Source organism: Nicotiana attenuata, unplaced genomic scaffold (genome assembly GCF_001879085.1).
Source record: "Nicotiana attenuata strain UT unplaced genomic scaffold, NIATTr2, whole genome shotgun sequence".
In the NCBI taxonomy this organism is placed as follows: domain Eukaryota; kingdom Viridiplantae; phylum Streptophyta; class Magnoliopsida; order Solanales; family Solanaceae; genus Nicotiana; species Nicotiana attenuata.
In genome coordinates, this window is record NW_017672173.1 from 71,516 (window position 1) to 88,706 (window position 17,191).

Consider the following 17,191-nt stretch of genomic DNA (forward strand, 5'->3'; position numbering starts at 1 on the left):
TAAGTATCAAGTCGACCTCCCGTCTCTATTTCTTCGAGATTAGACAGAATACTTACTGAGTACATGTGGTTTATGTACTCATACTACGCTTCTGTACTTAAATGTACAGGATTTGAGGCTGGTGGATCTGGACATCACCCTGGTGCGCATCAGTGAGCACGCTTGGGGACTTCTACGGTGAGCTGCTTCTCTTTCATGCCGATCCGCAGCCGAAGAAGTCCTTTCTTGTACTTTTTTGTTTTTGTCTATTCTGATTCAGACAGTAGGATAGTGTATTATTCTTTTGTGTATATTCTACGAGTCGCCCGTAGCTTGTGACACCAGGTTCTGGCACACACTGTAGTAGATATTTTTCTTTGGGGTTGTATCGCTATTTTAGCACTTTATGATCTTTACTGGTCTTATCTTTAAATTCGAAAATCTAGTATAACCGTCTTTGGCTAAAGTAAAATGAGAACTTAATCACATTCCGCATCAGCTGGCCTGACAACGGTGTCAGGCGCCATCATGACCTATTATGGAAAATGGGTCGTGACAACATGGTATCAGAGCACTAGGTTCACGTAGGTCTCACAAGTTATGGACAAACCTAGTAGAGTCTTGTAGATCGGTATAGAGACGTCTGTATTTATCTTCAAGAGGCTATAGGGTGTTAGGAAAGACTACTCTTTATTCATTTTCCATCGTGTAGTGGTCAGTGTACTAAATTTCCTCTTCTATTCTCTCACAGATGGTGAGGACTCGTACCGCCGACGTTCCGGACCCGGGAGGAGCTGCTCCCCCTCGTTGCTAGAGGCCGAGGTAGAGGCCGGGGGAAGGCACCGGCCCGTGGTAGGGGACGAGGGCGTCCCAAAGCTATTCCAGTTGCACCACCAGCAGACCCTGCGATGGATCCCATTATTGAGGAGCAGGGCGAGGCGCCCGCAGCTGTGCCTACTCCGGTGGATTTCATGACTGCGCCGGGATTCCAGGAGGTCATGGGCCGTATGCTTCGGTTCAGGGACACTATAACTCAGGCTGGTTTATTCCCAGCAGATCCAGCTACCTCACAGGTAGGAGGGGGAGCACAGACCCCTACCACACAGGCTCCAGGTCATACAGCCGCAGTTTATCATACTCCGGGTGCACTACTCGCGGAGGGGGTTCAGCCAGTTGCTGCAGCGGCACCCCAGCCCAAGCCAGTTGTGGACGGCGATCCGCAGAAGTTGTTAGACAGATGGACCAGGTTGCACCCTCCAGTCTTCGGGGGCGAGCGTCATGAGGATGCCCAGGATTTCATTGACAGGTGCAGGGATAGACTGCACAACATGAGGATATTGGAGTCGCATGGAGTCGACTTCACTACTTTTCACCTGGAGGGCAGGGTCCGTAGATGGTGGCAGTCTTATTTACTTAGCAGGCCAGCAGGCGCTCCTCCCCTCACTTGGGGTCAGTTCACTCAGTTGTTCCTTGATCGGTACATTCCACCCTCTGAGAGGGAAGAGCTGCGTCATCAGTTTGAGTATCTGGGTCAGGGTCATATGTCAGTGACCGACTATGAGGCGAGGATCTCTGAGTTGTCTCGCCATGCACTCATGATACTCCCCACAGAGGCAGAGATAGTACGGAGGTTTGTTGCGGGGTTACATCCCACTATCCGGTCGGGTATGGCTCGTGAGGTAGAGATGGGCACTGGATATCAGCTAGTACTTGAGATTGCCCGCAGGATTGAGGGTTACCATTTGAGGGGTAGAGAGCAGATGCAGCAGGATAAGAGGGCCAGATTCTCAGGAGAGTTCAGAGGCGCCCCAGCCAGGGGCAGAGGTCACTTTGGGAGGGGTCAGCCCAGTAGGCCCCCAGTTCCAGCACCACCACCGGCTCGGGGTGCTCCAGCGCGCTCCTATTTCAGCGCTATGCCAGAGAGTTCTTATCGCTCGCCAGCTATTCAGGGTTCATCCAGTGGGTATTGAGGTCCTCCGGAGTCTTCCGATTCTTATTTCAGTGCTATGCCGGAGAGTTCTTACCGCCCGCCGGCTATTCAGGCTTCTTCTAGTGGGCCTTCAGGTATNTACGCTCGTTCCAGCCAGGCCAGATGCATGGGCCTCAGATGCCGTCATCACAGGTATTATTTCCATCAGCGGTAGATATGCATCGGTGTTATTTGATCCAGGGTCTACTTATTCATATGTATCATCTCTGTTTGCTCGTTTCCTGGCTATTTCTCCGGAGCCTTTGGGTGTTCCTATTCATGTGTCCACTCCTGTGGGTGATTCTGTGGTTGTGAACCGGATTTACCGGTCTTGTGTGGTTACTTTCTGTGGTCTTGAGACTAGAGCAGATCTTCTGTTGCTCGATATGATCGATTTTGAGGTTATCCTGGGCATGGATTGGTTATCTCCACATCACGCCGTTCTAGATTGCCATGCCAAGACTGTTTCTCTAGCGATGCCAGGGTGCTGAGATTGGAGTGGAAGGGTTCCATAGTTGATACGCCTAGCAGGGTCATTTCCTTCCTGAAGGCTCAGCGCATGGTTGAGAAGGGGTGTTTGGCCTACTTAGCTTATGTTCGAGACACCATCGCAGATTCCCCGACGATTGATTCAGTGCTAGTAGTCCGAGAGTTCGCCGATGTTTTTCCTTCTGATCTTCCAGGCATGCCACCAGATCGTGATATTGATTTCTGTATTGATTTGGCTCCAAGAACTCAGCCTATATCTATCCCGTCGTACCGTATGGCTCCTAAGGAGCTGAAGGAGCAGTTGGAGGAGTTGTTAGCTAAAGGGTTTGTTAGGCCCAGTGTATCGCCTTGGGGTGCACCAGTGCTATTTGTGAAGAAGAAGGATGGGACTATGCAGATGTGCATTGATTACCGCCAGTTGAACAAAGTCACCATCAAAAACAAGTATCTATTACCCCGTATTGATGATTTGTTTGACCAGCTCCAGGGTGCTAGGGTGTTCTCTAAGATCGACCTGAGGTCAGGGTATCATCAGTTGAAGATTCGGGATTCAGACGTTCCGAAGACCGCATTCAGGACTAGATATGGTCACTATGAGTTTCTGGTGATGTCCTTCGGCTTGACTAATGCTCCAGCGGCATTTATGGATCTGATGAACAGGGTGTTCAGGCCTTATATTGATTCTTTTGTCATCGTCTTCATTGACGACATCCTGATATACTCACGTAGCCTGGGGGAGCACGAGCAACATTTGAGAGTAGTGCTTCAGACCTTGCGAGAGCAGCAACTTTATGCTAAGTTCTCTAAGTGTGAGTTTTGGCTGGAGTCAGTAGCATTCTTGGGGCATGTAGTGTCAGGGGAGGGTATTAAGGTGGATCCCAAGAAGATTGAGGCAGTTCAGAGTTGGCCACGTCCTACTTCAGTGACCGGGATCAGGAGTTTCTTGGGGTTAGCAGGTTATTACCGGCGATTTGTGCAGGGCTTTTCATCTATTGCATCACCTCTGACCAGATTGACCCAAAAGGGTGCCCCGTTCTGTTGGTCCGATGATTGTGAGGAGAGCTTCCAGAAGCTCAAGACGGCTTTGACTACGGCACCAGTTCTTGTATTGCCTTCCGGTTCAGGGATGTATACAGTGTATTGCGACGCTTCTCGCGTTGGCTTGGGATGTGTATTGATGCAGGAGGGGCGAGTTATTGCATATGCTTCACGTCAGCTGAAGGTTCATGAGAAGAATTACCCTATGCACGATCTAGAGTTGGCGGCGATTGTCCATGCTCTCAAGATATGGAGGCATTATTTGTATGGTGTGTCATGTGAGGTTTACACCGACCATCGTAGCTTGCAGCATTTGTTCAAGCAGAATGATCTTAATTTGAGGCAGCGCAGGTGGCTTGAGCAACTAAAGGATTATGACATTACCATTCTTTATCATCCAGGTAAGGCGAATGTGGTCGCGGATGCCTTGAGCAGAAAGGCGGAGAGTATGGGCAGCTTGGCGTTCATTCCTGCCGAGATGAGACCATTAGCTTTGGACATCCGGTCTTTAGCTAACAGACTTGTGAGGTTGGACATTTCGGAGCCCAGCCGAGTTCTAGCATGTGTGGTTGCTCAGTCTTCGTTATTGGGGCAGATTAAGGCCCGACAGTTCGATGATCCACATTTGGCGGTCCTCAGAGATACGGTACTTCAGGGAGGTGCCAAGGAGATCTCTATTGGCGAGGATGGTGTGTTACGGCTACAGGGCCGTGTATGTGTTCCTAATGTTGATGGCTTGAGAGAGAGGATTCTAGAGGAGGCCCACAGTTCGAGGTATTCCATTCATCCGGGTGGCACGAAGATGTATTGTGACTTTAGACAACACTACTGGTGGCGGAGGATGAAGAAGGACATAGTGGAGTATGTTGCTAGATGTTTGAATTGCCAGCAGGTCAAATATGAGCACCAGAGGCCAGGTAGCCTTCTTCAGCAGATGCCCATTCCGGAATGGAAGTGGGAGCGCATTACTATGGATTTCGTGGTTGGGTTGCCGCGGACTCAGCGGAAGGTTGATTCAGTGTGGGTTATTGTGGATAGGTTGACCAAGTCGGCCCACTTCATTCCGGTAGCGACTACCTATACGGCGGAGAGATATGCTCAGATTTACATTCGGGAGATAGTCATGTTGCACGGTGTGCCGGTTTCCATCATATCGGACAGAGGCCCTCAGTTCACTTCCCATTTCTGGAGAGCTGTTCAGAGTGAGTTGGGGACTCGCGTAGAGCTCAGCACGGCATTCCATCCTCAGACCGACGGGCAGTCGGAGCGGACTGTTCAGATTTTGGAGGATATGCTTAGAGCATGTGTGATCGACTTTGGAGGGCAGTGGGATCAGTTCTTGCCCTTGGCGGAGTTTGCATACAATAATAGCTATTAGTCCAGCATAGAGATGGCCCCGTATGAGGCATTGTATGGTCGGCGTTGTCGTTCTCCTATTGGGTGGTTTGAGCCCGGTGAGGCTAAGTTACTTGGCACAGATTTGGTACAGGATGCCTTGGATAAGGTAAAGTTGATTCAGGAGAGGCTCCGCACAGCTCAGTCCAGGCAGAAGAGTTACGCAGATCAGAAGGCACGTGAGGTATCATTCACGATTGGCGAGAAGGTTCTCTTGAAAGTCTCGCCAATGAAGGGCATTATGAGGTTTGGGAAGAAGGGCAAGCTAAGCCCAAGGTTTATTGGCCCCTTTGAGGTGTTGAGGCGATTTGGAGAGGTTGCCTATGAGCTTGCTTTACCTCCCAGTTTATCGGGAGTTCATCCAGTCTTCCATGTATCGATGCTTCGGAAGTATCATGCCGACCATTCACACGTGTTGGATTTCAGTACCATTCAGTTAGATGAGAGCTTAGGCTACAAGGAGGAGCCAGTTGCCATTGTTGATAGACAGGACCGCCAGTTGAGGTCCAAGAGGATTTCTGCGGTAAGAGTCTAGTGGAGGGGCCAACCGGTCGAGGAGGCGACCTAGGAGTCCGAGGAGGACATGCGGAGCAGATATCCCCACTTATTCAGCAGTCCAGGTACTTTTCTATGTCCGTTCGAGGACGAACGTTTGTTTAAGAGGTGGAGAATGTAACGACCCGACCGGTCGTTTTGCATTTTTGAACCCCGTTCCCTTAAATAAGACTTCCTGCACTTGCTTTAGCTAATTTATGACTTGCGGGGACGGGTGGTTCGGAATTTAGAAGAGTTTTGAGCAAGAATAAGTCTAGTTGCTTCTTTAAGTTTTTTTAAAAAGGCCAAGTTTGACTTCGGTCAACATTTTGGGGAAACGGACCCGGAATCATGATTTGACAATTTCTGAGGGTCCGTGGGAAAATATGGGACCTGGGCGTATGCCCGAAATCGAATTCCGAGGTCCCTAGCCCGAGTAATGAATTTTTATGTGAAATTGTTAAGTTAAAGTTTCAAAGGTTTAAATAAATTAAGAAATCATTGTTTTCCTAGGTATCGGGTTCGGATTTCGATTCCGAAACTTGGTACAAGTCCGAAATATCAGTTAAGACTTACCCGTAAAATTTGGTGTCAATCCGAGTAGTTTAAGGGCGTTTTGACCCGTTGGAGGAGAATTAAGAACTTAAAGTTCAATGATTTGATTCATTTGGTTTTGGGGTTGATTCCTCGATTTAGCGTTGTTTTGAGTGTTTCGACGGTTCGAGTAGGTCCGCCTCGTGATTTCAGACTTGTAGGTATGTTCGGGCGCGGCACGAGAGCCCCGAGCGTCAAACGAGCAAGGCTCGAGTGAAGTTAGAATTTGGAAAATGACTGAAGCTTGCTGCTTCTGTCATAACCGCATCTGCGGTTCGTGGACTGCAGAAGCGGGACCGCAGATGCGGTCATTAGATCGCAGAAGCGGAGAAGGGGCAGGCCAGGGGAAACCGCAAAAATGGCCCAGGGACCGCAGAAGCAGTTACGCCTATGCGGCCCCCAGACTGCAGAAGCGGTCGAGCCCCAAATCCCAATAGCCGCAAAAGCGGCCAAATTCCGCAGAAGCGGAAACTCTTCCGCAGATGCGAAAATAACTGGGGGCAGAAGGGTTCATTTAATACGAACTCAAACTCATTTCTCTCATTTTTCACTCTACACTTAGGCGATTTGGGTTCTTCCAAGAGAGGGTTCCCACATAACTTGGCAAGGTAAGTAATTTCCTTTCATCCTTAGCTTAAATACATGTATATTAGGTAGATTAAACACCAAAAATTTAGTAAAAATCAAGAATTTGAGCTAGACCTAGGGTTTTAATAAAACTAAGAATTTATCATAAAAATTTGCCATGTAATGAACTAGAAATCATATATTTGTGATCCTTAGGTGATAGAGAACAACTTCCTTCGAAAAATCTCGGAATCCGGGCACGTGGGCCCGGGGTCGGAATTTAGGAAACTTGTGTTAATGGTTAGAAAATTTGCCTAAATAGTTAGAGTTCGACCTTGTAAGCCTTTATTTACTAGTTCTTACTTCGTTTGATTAGTTTGGGATTGTTCGGCTTCGAATTAAGGACTTGGGCTCGTTCTTGGACATTGGAAGTGCACTTTGGAGCGAGGTGAGTCTCCTTTCTAACCTTGTAAGAGGGAATTTTCCCCATAGGATTATAAATGAGTAGTTGTTGTTAAATGCGGGGGCTACGTACGTACTAGGTGACGAGAGTCCGTGCGTAGCTACTATAATGATAATTGTTCGGGTAGTTTAGGACCCACGTCATGTCTAATTGGGGAATATTTCTTGTTTTAAATTGCCAATATGATCATTTATGATTTGCTAGAGACTTGAGGAAATGAAAAGTGAACTTATGAGTTTGTTGAGTCTTGGTAGGAATTCCCTTGTATGTAATTGAGCCTTATGTGCTTTCCTGATATTTTCTTGATGATTATGGACCGGGCCGATCGCCTAGGTGAGAATAGATGCATCTATGGTTTGTGCCGCTCGACCCTCGGGAGTGCACAATTTATTTTCTATTGGAGCGGGCCGTCGACCTCGGCATGATTGTGCATGATTTATATGCTTATATTTAGATATGACATGATCACTTGTTTAATATGAAAAAGGGAAAACTGGTAGTTTAATTATGTCGAGAACATGAATATGACTCTTCTCTTAAACTTGTGTTATTGGAAATTTTTCATGCTGTATATCTCACTTTATTATTATATTATCTTGACCTTAGTAAGTATCAAGTCGACCTCTCATCTCTACTTCTTCGAGATTAGACGGGATACTTACTGAGTACATGTGGTTTATGTACTCATACTACGCTTCTGTACTTAAATGTACAGGATTTGAGGCTGGTGGATCTGGACATCACCCTGGTGCGCATCAGTGAGCACGCTTGGGGACTTCTACGGTGAGCTGCTTCTCTTTCATGCCGATCCGCAGCCGAAGAAGTCCTTTCTTGTACTTTTTTTTCCTGTCTATTCTGATTCAGACAGTAGGATAGTGTATTATTCTTTTGTGTATATTCTACTAGTCGCCCGTAGCTTGTGACACCAGGTTCTGGCACACACTGTAGTAGATATTTTTCTTTGGGGTTGTATCGCTATTTTAGCACTTTATGATCTTTACTGGTCTTATCTTTAAATTTGAAAATCTAGTATAACCGTCTTTGGCTAAAGTAAAATGAGAACTTAATCACATTCCGCATCGGCTGGCCTGACAACGGTGTCAGGCGGCATCATGACCTATTATGGAAAATGGGTCGTGACACATCATCCTTACCTTTCCTTTCTTAGAGATGGGTGTGGTTGAAGGTGTAATAGATAGTGTGGGTGTGATTTTCTTGGGTGGTGATGAGGGATTCTCAGAGGGGTTAGACATTTTTGTGCTTAGGTATGAGAAAAGATGAGTTTGAGTGTGTTTCGAAGATGAGAGAAGATGGAGAGAATTTTGACGGCTTGGGAATTAGAAGTGAAGAAATGCTAAGGCATCAATTTAAGAAGGGGTTTTAATTGGGTAACGGCAGCCTTTTAAGTCTTATCAAACTGAAATTCAGTTTGAAAAGACGTTGAAGAGTGTCCCTAGAATCTAGGTACTTAATGCGGTTTTGGACTCTTTTTGAACGAAACTGGTTCAATTCATAACGGATAAGATCAAAAGGGTTTGGGAATAAATGAGACTCTCATCTTAATCATAATCCAAATATAATTATAATATGCAGAGTGGAGGATACGTACCAAGTAATCTTGATGAACCAGGTTCTTCACTGAGAAATCTCTTGTGTAAGTCTGAATTTTCCGAGAAAATAGAGATAATAATATTAGAGATTAATGAGTAATTTTAGCACATGGAACAAGAGTATACTGATGAAAGTATGAGATTGAGCAAAATCTAATCTAATTATGTACAAAAATTCATAATTTTCTAACCAATTTTTGTTAGAACTGGTTCCTTTTAGGTGATCTTAATCATCCCTAATTCTAACCTGTTCCTTTTAATGTGATCTCTACTTAGAGCTTTTGTGAAGATGCCAGCTATTTGCTTGTCAGTAGCACAAAATTCCACAGTGATCAAACCCTTCTCATAGATGTATCTCAAAAAATGATGCCTAACATCTATGTGCTTAGTTCTTTTATGATGAACCGGATTCTTGGTCATACTAATTGCACTAATGTTATCACAGAATATGGGGATACAACCTACATCAATTCCAAAATCCATTAATTGCTGTTTGATCCACAATAATTGAGTACAACATGAGGCAACAACAACATACTCAGCTTCACCAGTAGATAGGGCCACACAATTTTGCTTTTTGGCAGCCCAAGACAAGACATGAGCCAAGAAAGTGTGCCATAACTGAGGTGCTCTTTCTATCCACAAGAAAACCTGTATAATCAGTATCAGCATATCCCACTAAGTTGAGATTACTGCATTTTGGATACCATAGACAAAAGTTAGTGGTGCCTTTTAGGTATCTCAAGTTTCTCTTAACAACAGTCAAGTGAGACTCCTTTGGACTTGCCTGAAATCGAGCACAAGGGCCTATACTAAAACAATGTCAGGTCTGCTGGCAATGAGATATAACAAAGAACCAACCATTCCCCTATACAACTTCTGATCAACAGATGAACCAGGTTCATCTATATCCAATTTTGTGGCTGTTGCTATAAGAGTGTCAAGGTCTTTGGAATCTTCCATTTTAAACCTTTTAAGCAACTCTTTTACATATTTCTGCCGATGGATCATACTTCCATTTGAGTTTTGTTTAATTTGTAAGACTAAAAAGAAATTAAGCTCACCTATCATACTCATTTCAAATTCACTCCCCATTAGTTTAGCAAATTCTTTACTTAACTTGTCAGTAGTTGCTCCAAAGATTATATCATCAACATATATCTGAACTAACAAGAGATATTTACCTTTTTCTTTCAAGAATAAAGTATTGTCAATTTTACCTCTCTTGTAGTCATGCTCAAGCAAAAATTTTGATAGTCTTTCATACCATGCTCTTGGAGCCTGCTTGGGCATATAAAGTGCCTTGTTAAGCTTGTACACATGGTCAAGATATTCCTTGCTTTCAAAGCCCGGAGGTTACTTGACCAACACTTCTTCCTTTAGATAGCCATTGAGGAAGGCACTCTTGACATCCATCTAATGGAGAGTGAATTCCATGTAAGCAGCAAGTACTATGAGGAGTCTAATTGCTTCCAATCTTGCAACTGGAGCAAAGGTCTCATCATAGTCTATGCCCTCCTCTTGACTATATCCTTGAACCACCAATCTTGCGTTATTCCTCGTAACTGTTCCATCTTCATTAAGTTTGTTTTTGAAGACCCATTTTTTTCCAATTACTGATCTGTCCCTGGGTCTTGGTACCAGATGCCAAACTTGAATTCTCTCAAATTGGTTGAGTTCGTCTTGCATAACATTCACCTAGTCTGCATCCTACAAAGCCTCAATAACATTTTAAAGTTCAATAAGAGATAGAAAGGCATCAAAAGCACAAAGATTATTCAAAGAAGATCTCGTTTTGATTCCAAAGGTTGGATCAGTAATTATGTTCTCAATGGGATGAGAACTTTGGTACTTGTAAGGTTTCACAACCAGATGGTTTCCCCTAGATGTTCCTTCAGTGCTTTGTTGCTGAGGAACAGGTTCATGGACAGGTTCCCTCAAGGTTTGAGGATCAGTTCTTCTTTGCTCAGTTCCCTCTATCAGGTTGCCCCGGGTAGAAGAACCCGTTCCATCACCTATTCCTTCCTCTAGTGCAGCTTCAGTTTGGGCTGTGGTTTCATTTGAGTTTCTTACCAGCCCAATTGCTTCATCTTCTTGTTCCTGCCTCTCAGAAAGAATGTTAGTTTCATCAAAAACTACATGTACACTTTCTTCTACACACATAGTTCTTTTGTTATAGATCTTTTAAACTTTACTATGTGAAGAATATCCCAAGAATACCCCCTCATCACTTTTGGGATCAAACTTACCTAGGGAGTCTTTACATTATTGTGCACAAAGCACTTGCATCCAAATGCCCTAAGATGTGATATATTTGTCTTTCTCTCTTTAAGTAACTCATAGGGAGTCTTCTCAACAAAAGGTCTAGTCATGCACCTATTTATGATATAACATGCAGTGTTCACAACTTCTGCTAAAAAACTATGGGACAGTTTACTAGAAAGAAGCATAGTCCTAGCCATTTCTTCCAATGTCCTCTTCTTTCTTTCAACTACTCCATTTTGTTGTGGAGTTCTAGGAGCAGAAAAATTATGATCTATGCCATGCTCATCAAAAAATTCAGTAAATTTAGCATTTTTAAATTCAGTACCATGATCTGACCTAATTGTTGCAAGTTGATTACCTAGTTGTTTTTGAGTTTTTCTAACAAAAGAAGCGAACATGTCAAATGATTCATCTTTAGATGTTAGAAACAGTGTCTAAGTAAACCTAGAGTAATCATCAACAAGCACCATAACATATCTCTTACCACCCCTGCTCAATGTTCTCATTGGTCCACAAAGATCCATATGAACCAGTTCCATCGTTTTGGTGGTGCTTACCATTTTCTTGCTTTTGAAAAAGGATCTTACCTGCTTCCCCCTTGCACAAGTCTCACAAACTTTATCTCCTTGAACTTAATGTTAGGCAGTCCTATCACCAAGTCCTTGGAGAGTAGTTTGTTGAGTTGACTTAGACTGGCATGTCCAAGTCTTTTGTGCCAAAGGAGGGGATCACTATCCAACACACTTAAACAAGTGAGTTCATTATGTGAGAGTGTGGACAGATCCACAATATATATGTTGTTCACTCTTTTTCCCTGCAAAACTATCTTGTCGGTGATAAGATTAATGACAAAACATTTTTTAGAGGTGAATGCAACCATGTTACTTCTATCACACAATTGTGAAATACTTATTAGACCGTACTTCAGTCCATCAGTCAGGTAGACATTCTCAATAGAGTGAGAGTCAGTCTTACCTACCTTGCCAACCCCAATGATCTCACCTTTCTTTCCATTTTCGAAAGAGACATTACCTCCTTTAAGGTCCTCAAGTGAAAGGAACTGGTTCTTGCTTCCTGTCATATGCTTTGAGCAACCGCTATCCATGTACCATATTTGGCTGCTCCCCTATGATGATAGGCTATAATTACGTATTTTAGTCGATTATTACACTCTAATTTACTGCACTTTAGTTGAGTTTGCACTTTAATCGCTAGTATTTTGTACTAATTGTGTGTTTTATGCCTTGTAGGAGTGATTTCGATCTATATAGATGTTATGGAATGAATTAAAGTGATTTGGAGCTTTGAAGTCTGAGTAAAAGACCAAGGAATTAAGCCGGGATTGTATTCGGGGATCAACGGATGATAGAGCAACAAAACGAAGAATCGAGTAGGCATATTGCGCACTATCCAGTAAAATGCGCATAACTTTTCACAGAACTCCACTTGGACTTCACAATATATGGTTGGAAAGCTAACTGAAAGAGCTACAACTTTCATGTTTTAGGTTTTTCGAAATTCCAAATGGAGCAGGGTGAAAAGTGCGGTCGAAACCGAGACCGCGGACCTGACGCGGACTGAGGCAGTACACTGGGAAAGTACCGCGCCCGGACCGCAGCCGCGGACGTCCAGGCCTAGAAACTTGTCCTTTTTCGCGTAGGAGAAGGTATAATTGTTTGGTCCCGACCCTACTTGGTATATATACATGGAAAAATGGTATTTTGAGGGGAAGAGACCAATTTTTGACACAGATTCGACCTAAGGAGGCAGAGACACAATAGGAGCAAGGCGGGGAATTCTTCTACGAGTTTTTCCTTCCTCTTCCTATTTTTCATTGTTGGTTATGACTTTTAATATTGTAGCTTTACATACTATTATGAATAGCTAATTTGTTATCTAGGATTTTGATGGAACCTTTTGTAGGATAAATTCTTGTTATGTTTTTATATAATTGAGCCGTAGTATTTTCTCTATTTGTTCAACTATATTATTCTTGTGGTTGATTGAAGGGCCCTCAATTAGCTGTGCCTATTTAGTATGTATTACTCGGGAGAGAGTGCATATTTAGGTAGTTGTTGAACAACATCACTCCCGACGTATGTGAGGAATCAATAACCAAGGGTTTAAAGGTGGGATTAGGGATAATGAAATATTGGGTGTGATCTAAGTGAGCTATAATCAAAGCCATCTAGCGTAACTCGGGAGAGTATGTCTAGTAAATTGTTGTAATTACTCGAGAGAGAATTACAACACGCAGAGCGCTCATGATCGGTAGAGAATACTTAGGCGAAATTATAGAAGATATAGCGGGAAGGTTTCCGACAATTGGGAAAATCATAACTCTAGACCTCCTTAATCTTTTCTCCAAACTGTAGTATCTTTAGTGTTAATTTATTATTTTAATTTGTTAGTTAGTTAGTTAAACACAAGAATCTTAATATCTATAAGTTAGGAATTGTTCAAGCTTGTATTCTTGGTGATAGTGAACAACTGTAGCTAAGCCTTAGTTCTCTATGGGATTCGACTCCGGACTTGTAAACCGGATTATATGTGCACCAACTCAATCTTATATGTGGAATGTGTGTGATATGTGTGGTGGTCAAGATGGTCACTTTCATGGTTGTGCTTATAGTTCTTATCTTCCCCCAACCCCTTACTTTGATGGTTCTTCTTTTTCTTGTGAAGTTAATAGGAACAAAGAACCCAGGGATGATGACCGGAAAGAGATCAAAGATATGTTAAAGTGTTGCATGGAACTATATCATAAGAGAACACGACAGATACAAAGGCAAGAGGCAACTATTCACAACTTGGAGACGCAAGCGAATAAATTAATTGAACCTTGTAAAGCGCAACAAGTTGATATTGTGGATAGTAGCCAATATGAGCATGAATTGGCTGCAGAAATTGCCATTATACTAGATGATTTAAAAAAATACGAGGATGAGCTAGAGGAGAAGGCCAAAGTAGAACACCAACAATCAATCGAACTAGATTTTGAGGATGTCGATGTTGTAGAAGAGATACTAGAGTCAACCAAGGATATTGAGGATACATATTTAGTTGACTCTATTGTCATTAGTGTTAAGAATGTAGACAGTCCCAATGTTCATGTAGTTGAGCGCATTGGTCCACACTCCAGGCATTTTTCCACATTGTGTTTGGATGATGATATGGAAATATAGTCGTACGAGCCACATGACGAGTCAAGGAATGAGGAACAAGGTGCCTACATTCTGGAATGCTTCTTGCCAGAAAGTCGGGAATACACATATCATCCAAAGGCCAAGAAGTGCAGAATACTACATTGTTTTATTGGGCCAATCAGATTCGTTCCACCACCCCAAGAGCATGATCATAGAGCAGAATCAAAACTTGGGGTCCAATTTATAAGTTCGAAGTGGAGGCAAAAAGTGATTCGCGTCGTGCCGCGACGTTAAATCAAGCGCTTGTTGGGAGGCAACCCAGCTTTACTGCTTTGTTTTATTTTTTTTATTGTATTATTTTTGTAGTGCCGATTTTTGATTTTCTAGGAGCATGGAAAGCAAAGCTATTGGAAGGATACAACAGCGAAGCAGATGGTTGGAACTAAGTGTGAGGTACCCGAATGAAGGATCAAGCCCGGGAGAAGTCTGAGTACCCCATGAGCTGCTAGTGCTTCGGCCTTTGGCCTACCAGGGAGTTTCTTTTACCCTCTTATTAGTATGGTGTGCATTGGGGACAATGCATAATTTTAAGTGTGGGGTGAGGAGATTGTTTGGGTGACTTTCTATGCTATTTTAGTTATGTTAGTTTAATTGAATATTTTTTTAATAGAAAAGATTGGACTTTTCCCGAGGATGGATCTATTAGACAATTTTCTTGAGGGATTTAAGTCTAAAGAAAAAAAAAAGACTTTCTTTTGTTAGGTAGTGTAGCAATTACCCCTTGGTTTTTCTTTGTTCCGCGGTTCTTTTCCAAGGGTTTGTTTGAACCGGGTGTAGTTAATTTTTTTTAGGAGTAGGAGCCATTGTGTTGTGTTTTGAATTAAAGCAATATCTCTTGAATTTGTTATTCCTTGAGAATAGTGAGTACTTTGGTTGTGACGCTTAGGCTCAGTTTTTGACTCTTGTATAAGTACCTTAAATTGTATGATCTTAAATTTGCTTAACTGCTTTGACTAGAGTGTCTTGATGAGTGCAATCCTGAGTGAGTTATGTGCCATGTGTGTGTAAGGATTTGTTATATTCTGTGCATTGCATTTGATGCCTAGAACTTGCCCTGTGTGTTTGCAAAGTGAAATAGTAGTTTTGTTCAGTCTTGGAAGTGATATAGGTATTTCTTTGTTGAGCCAGATATGTATATTTTATCCGCCTAATTATTATGTATCGTAGTTAACCCCTTTGAGCCTGTAATCCTGTTTCTTTGGCAACCACATTACAAGCCTTACCCATTTGTTCGAATTAACCATCTATTTGAACCATTGTAGCCTCTCATGAACACTTGAATTATTTATGAACTATGTAAAAGTTAAAGTGTGGGGTGGTTGGTTTGGCTTTTGAGTGGAACTAATGAAATAAGGAGAAAGGTGCACTGTTTTGAAAAAGTAAGAGCTACTTAAATTGGAAAAAAAAATAGTTGGATTCTTGTGAAAAAAAAATTCCTTGATAAGTGGTGGCTCTTGATGTAAGTGTTCTTAAAGAAGAATGGGGTAATATACATTGATGTGAAGGTGGAGTTTTGGTTTGACATAAGTATGGGGTTTGAATGTTAAAGTATATGTATTAAAGTGCTTAGGGAGGTGTAGTCACTCTTATATCTAAATGAATCCTACCCGTCCCGTAGCCTACATTACAACCAAATAAAGTCCTAATTGATCCAAGATTGAATGAGCTCGATTAGTGGAGTAGTACACTACGGGCAAGCTTATCGTGCATCTTTTGTGGCATATGAATGTTATTTCTGAGAGTGAGTGAATTCTTTCTATCTTGAGTTCCTAAGTGTTCTTAAATTTTATTGTGTGGAACTACTCTCTTTTGTTGTGTGAGGGCACTTGATTCATGAAGGAAAGGTAATGTCAGTCACCTCTATATTAGAGTAAGTGGGTGAGTTGTGAATAATGCGTGGTACTTGTGAGTCAAATCTTGAGGTGAAGATGTTACGCTTTTGTGCTTAGTCTATTTTAAATACTCTTGGTATGATGAGTTAGGAGAATTGTTTAAAAAGGTCGTGTCTTATAAAAAAAAAGTGTAGTTTGATTGCTCGAGGACGAGCAATGGTTTAAGTGTGGGGTGTTGATGATAGGCTATAATTGCATATTTTAGTCGCTTATTACACTCGAATTTACTGCACTTTAATTGAGTTTGCGCTTTAATCGCTAGTGTTTTGCACTAATTGTGTGTTTTATGCCTTGTAGGTGTGATTTCGAGCTATATAGATGTTATGGAATGAATTTAAGTGATTTGAAGCTTTGAAGTCTGAGTAAAAGCTCAAGGAATTAAGCCGGGATCGTGTTCGGAGGTCAAATTTGATAATTAAGTACGAACGAAGACTTGAGGAGGCATATTGCGCACTGTCTAGTAAAATAGATATAACTTTTTTCTCAGAACTCCATTTGGGCTCCACAATATATGGTTGGAAAGCTAACTCAAAGAGCTACAACTTTCATGTTTTATGTTGTTCCAAATTCCAAACGTAACAGGGTGAAACACCGCGGTTTTTCTGTGACCGCGGCAGAACCGCGGCAGAGTGTACTCGCGGACAACTGAAGAATCAGAGGGCATGTTTGGCCGCGGTTCCACCGCGACCGCGGCAAAACCGCGGCAGGAAGCGAAAATTTCAGGGACTAAGTGCAAAACATGGGATTTTAAGTCCTAAACCCTATATTAAACAAAGGAGGCCGGCCAAGAACAAAGAGGGGACATATTTTGAGACATAGATTCGACCTAAGGAGGCAAGAACACATTGGGAGCAAGGCGGAGAATTCTTCTACGAGTTTTTCCTTCCTCTTCCTATTTATTTCATTGTTGGTTATGACTTTTAGTATTGTAGTTTTACATACTATTATGAATAGCTACTTTGTTATCTAGAGTTTTGATAGAACCTTTTGTAGGATAAATTCTTGTTATGTTTTTATATAATTGAGCCATAGCTTTTCTCTATTTGTTCAACTACGTTTATATTGTGGTTGGTTGAAGAGCTCTCAATTAGCTGTGCCTATTTAGTATGCATAACTCGGGAGAGAGTGCATATTTAGGTAATTGTTGAACAACACCACTCCCAGAGTATATGAGGGATCAATAACCGAGG